Here is a 5,335-nt window from a genome sequence, read left to right as displayed (position 1 = left end):
GTTTCCTAAGGGCAACTGGCAACAGACAATGCGTATGGGTTTCAAGGCCCTGTGGAACAGAGAAGGTAGTTTGCCAGTGTTCTTACTGCTGTTGCAGACATTGTTTCAGTGGATTGAAAGTGGCACGTTCCAAGTACCTTTTCCTACCATTGCTGCGTATATTTTTTTTTTTTCAATCCAGAATAATGTTTCTGTACTTCCCTTCCCTATAGGTGCATGTTGATTTACATTGCATGCTATTGCAGTGTTCTTAGTCTACCAGTTACAGATTACTCCTTTCAGTTCTTGTGCATTTCTGAATGTGTATCTACCTACTAAACTCACATTTCTTCAGACCTGATATGCAACTGCTACGGAAGTCAGCTATTGTGCTAGTTACGGTGTTTACCCCGTCAGTTGTTTTACTGTCTAATAAGTACCTTGATGACAGAGAAGGGGAGTGTCAGAAAATGGACAAGTCAGGCTTTATATTAGAGATGGTTTTCGTAAGATTTAAGAGAATGCAGTTTTGGCATAAGGATTTACATACCGCTCCCGGTGTTCTGTTGGGCTGACGGTGTTCTGTTGGGCTGACGTTTTGCAAGAAGCTGAGGTGTTTAACTTTCAAAAGCTGTTTATGTAAATTGGCTTACCTCTGAGTAGTCTCCTTCAGCTGTGTGTAACGAAGAAATAAATGTGCATCTCTAGACATGTGCATATGCAGATAGAATTGTAAGTGCGGAGCTGGGGATGATGCTTGTGTTTGAGGGTAGAAATATGGAGAGGGACAGCAGTGGGGAAAGAAGAACCTTTGAAGATAGTCTAGTGTTGCTCTCATTCTAGAGGTGAATGATCAACTTTCTGTACCATTCTTGACAAACGCTTGCCTAATTTATTCTTAAACATTTCCTGTAAGTATTACTACTGTTGCAAAGATTGCCACATACCCTAAGTTTTTCAGGTTGTAATTTAAGCCCCATGATTCCGTGTAACTGTGTGCAGTGGATGCACAGAAAAGTTCTTCCTTATAGCTACCTTTTAGAGTTTAAACATTGTTCTTTCTCTTCAGTATTGCCCTTTCTAGGTTAAGCGGCTGTTTTTCAATTTATGCTTTGAAGTCAGACTCCTGTACATCGTTGAGCACCCTCTTGGACTTACTGTAGACCCTCGCCAGTTATACTACACCCTTCTTGAAAAGCAGTACATCATCTGGAGGGTTCAGCAGCTAATCCGTGCAAATGTAGCGCGGCAGAAATAATGCTTGGATGTACTACCTCAAGTGTGATGTGTGAGGAGGATTCACTGGGCCTTTTGATTAGCAAGAAACGGTACATAAGAACTAGGTGACAGAAATAGGACACGCAGCTGGCACACTGGCCTTCAAGCTTACAGTGCAGCTCCGTGGGCTTTGGCTGGCTAAAGAAGAGCATGAGGCACAGGAGAGAACTGCTGCTGGATCTTAGTGAAAGACGGTAAGTCATTTGGAGAGAGGTTTTCAAAGCCAGGAATTCAAGTCGGGTGCCCAATTCCAGAGTGCCTGTGAAATCCCTGTGTACTGCCCTCGCTTGCCTAACTTTGTGTTGTATATTGTCTAGCAGCTTTTCTTTCAAAGATAACAAAGCTACACTTGTGTGATAGGTGATGTAATGATCTCATAATAACAGGCAAAATCCAAGTCACAGAAAATGCCAGCATTTGAAAGAGAGCCGGATAGGAGAGCCTTTTTTGTATGGATCAGTTGTCTTGTTCTGATTTTTTTGTTTTACAGGTAAAATCACAGCTCAGTGTGACATGGAAATAACTGGAAATAGTTTTATTTTTAAATTCGGGGCCTTATTTTCCTTGAAACTGGATTTTCAGATACGGTGCTAGAAGACGTTACAGAATTGTAAATGTTGTTTCTGCCTCCTGTTCCTCTTGAACATTTGGTTTCCTGGGGAAAAATACTGTGTAAGCTCTGTAAGCAAAGAGGTTTTATATTTTTGGAATACTTGCCAGCTGAATGGTTTGTACCTTGGACTTAAACTGTAGAGGAGGATCTGTTCAGGACATCCATGTTATAGAGTAGCTGTTGCATGACTTATACTTGTAATCCGGTTCCTACTTGATAGCCTTAACTTTGCGTGGATTGTGTGTTGAACTTTCCAGTAGTTTGTTTGTTTTTACATTTCCTTAAGGTCTAGGCAAAGGCTTAGAGAGTTAGCAGACTTAAGGATAAGCATTTATTACTTTGTCCTGCCACGTTGCTATTTGAAACCTGTTCTGAGTGTTGGTGGTATTCAAGAAATTGCCGAGATTTCGAGGGTGAAATCTGTATCTTTAGGTGTACTGAGCAGAAAAGTACAATGGATCTTTTTAGTTGCCAGATAGCTTGCTTTATCCAGGCGGTCAATTTGTCAAGATCAGGCTGCAGCGTGGCCAATTCATTTCTTAGTTCCAACAACTGCCATCTTAATGTAGAGATTTATTCTGTAATCAAAACTGGAACTGTTGTCCCTGGTTATGTGTGCTTACTTATTTGTTTTTAACGCTGCTTCAGTGAGACTCCGTCTGAGGGCAGAAGAATCACAAAGCTAGACCAGATTTTGCTAAATGGAAATAACATAACACTGGTAAGTCAGCATTGTTAAAATGCTGCATGCATTTATTTTCTGTACCTGTAAATCAATCAGTCACTGAGCTCAGCTACTTTAAGCTGAGCTTTCCAGACAATTCCATTACACAAGGTAATTTCAAGTAGCTTCTGGGGCATATGTGTGTATGAATGATGCTGGAAAAGTGACCTTGCTGTCTTAGTACACGTTACAGTTTAAAAAAAAAAAAAAAAAAAAAAAGAGCATGTCCCTAACTTTATTTGGTGAATGTTTTTCTGGTCTTCAGGTGTGCCAGGGAATCACTGGCTTTAAGCGCTCCGTAAGCTGGTTCATACAGTGGCTTTTAACTCACGAGTGTTTGCCTGCATAAGCGTGTAGGTGGAATGCATCTACCTTTTATCCATTATTGTATGTATAGATGTGTTTGCAGCAGTTTGGATGTTTACAAGCTTGTCAAGTCATTTGGCAGTTATGATTACCATGTGATGCCCAGAGAGCTGTACCTTTACGTGCTCTGAAAAAAATCTGGAGGTCTGTTGGCTTATACCAAATCAGAAGCACTATGATTTTTAGTTTATTATCTGCTGGTGTAGGTAGGTCAGTACTGCAACAGTAATTAAATACTGTGAGTATGCATCCCTAAGCTGAATTCTGCGACTTCCTAAATACCACAAGAGCAGACCTAGAATAGTTTGTTGTTTGTCGGCATAGATGGCTACAAAGTCAGGACTTCCTACGTAAAAGCATTCCTAATTTTGTGGGAAGAGGAGAGGATGACCAACTCGAGTCGAAATGAGCTCTGTGTGAACGAGGAACAATCTCCATTTTGCTGTCTTACCCAGCTTGCACCTCCTCACTGTGTGTCTGAGCAAGTGCCATCTTGCCTTAATTTCTAAGCCTCTTTCTGCTTTGGTTATTGTTCTGCCTCCTTAAAGGATAGTGCATGTTCTGACTTCTTGTGTGGGGTAAAATTACTACCCTCCGGTTAAGCTGGTGGTATACTGCCCTGGAAGCAGAAGCTGGTGATGCTTAGAGTGCAAATTTTCAGCGAGACGTAGATACATTTCTGTATCGGATCTTGTGCCTCTCTTGCGGACACGTCTTCCCACGTCAGGAAGACTATGCTTTAGACTTTTTCTTACTTCGGTCCTGAAAGCAGCAAAGTTCTTCCTCTTTAGAAGTGCTCAGCTAATTATTAAGAACGTATCAGTAAAAGCAATGGTTATCCTCTTCTTTTATCCCTTATTCAGGAAAGGTGCATCACTAATGATGATGCTGGTTTTGTAAGTTGAAACCGTTACTTTCCTGTAAAGACACACTAATTTGTTCTGAATAAAAGCCTTTCTTTTTGTTCTCTTTGTGCTCAGTTACGTAAGTGCACGAGGGAGTTAGTTTTCCAACGGGTTGATGGAGTGGAAAAAGAATAGTTACGTTCCAGTTGCTGTCGGTCTTCAGTTTTTCTACATCTGTTGCATTTGTTTATGGCCCAAGTCTATATAAAACCCAAATCGTGGGCCAAGAGATTGCTATTCTTTGCGCTACAGGCAGATACTAAGCTGGATCATTTGTTTAAACCCTGCTTCAGGCTGTGTCGCCAGAAACCGTGTGGTAGAGTGCTGCAGAATTCTGAAAGCTCTTCAGAGTGGATGCATCTGTTTGATGCTCAGCAGCCGTTGGTTCTGCTGGCCTTGAGGTTCAGCCCTCTTGGACTTGTTTTGCTTGGCAGATGTACTCCCTTGTAGTAAAGGCATTGTAGTGGTATTTTGCGAGTGAGGACAGACAGACCAGACATCGTTCATGTCCAGGGAGCCAGGGCGGGAAGGTTGGTGTTCAAGCTTCTCATTCCTGTCAGCGGTGACTCCGCTTGCACCACTAAGTGGTGCTGTGTACATACGCTTTATTAAATCGGGAGCTGCCTGTGCCTGCCTGCTTGTGTAGTTCGGAGCGGTCCTTTTAGAGAAAATGTTCTTTTGGCTGCATTTGTTCTCCTGTGATACAAAAACTTGACAGCTGTTGGGGGCAACTACTACTTTAGGAGAATTTCTATAAAGTAAGAAATTGCTGGTTTTATTTTGTCATGGTGGGCACAAAATTAACTGATTCAAAATCACGTCCACTGCAGCTTATGCTTCCGTAACACACCACTCAACTGATTTCTATGCGTAAATGTCTTCGGAGAGGAATCACAGGTGCCTGCTGTGACTATAGGGACAAGCAGTATGGGCTCACAGGAACAGAACATGCTTTGCCTTCCCATCACCAGAAGAAAGAGAGAAAGAAAGAAAGAGGTGAAGAAGGGTGCTCAGGAGCAAGAGGCTGCAAGGAAGTTGCTGTACATGATCCTTTTGCCTTGCTTTATCTGACAGAAAAGCTGCCTTCTGCTAGTTGGGTCTTGGCTTGAAAGACAAGGGGAGAGAGACTCCCGCCCCTCTCCCAGGGAGTGTGCTACTTTTGACTGGCTTGTTCTGACTATGTGATCTGCAATTACAATATTGAGATTGCATGGTGACAGTCTATACCACTGACTCCCTGAGTGGTTTTTCATTTCTGTCCCCGCTTCCTTCTCCAGCTTTTTTCAATATATCAATTTAAAAAAAAAAAAAAAAAATAAAAAAAAATTTAACCTTACATGAACATCATCTGTTGGCTTTGGCCCCAAACACTTTATTTCCTAGAAATAAGTTGAGTCTTTTCATCAGAATATGTAAAAGATTTCTAGCCACTGTAGTACTATTGTATTGTTTGTTTTTTTAAATAAGATT

Source organism: Accipiter gentilis, unplaced genomic scaffold, assembly GCF_929443795.1.
Source record: "Accipiter gentilis unplaced genomic scaffold, bAccGen1.1, whole genome shotgun sequence".
NCBI classification, from domain to species: domain Eukaryota; kingdom Metazoa; phylum Chordata; class Aves; order Accipitriformes; family Accipitridae; genus Astur; species Astur gentilis.
This window is presented reverse-complemented; position numbering follows the sequence as displayed.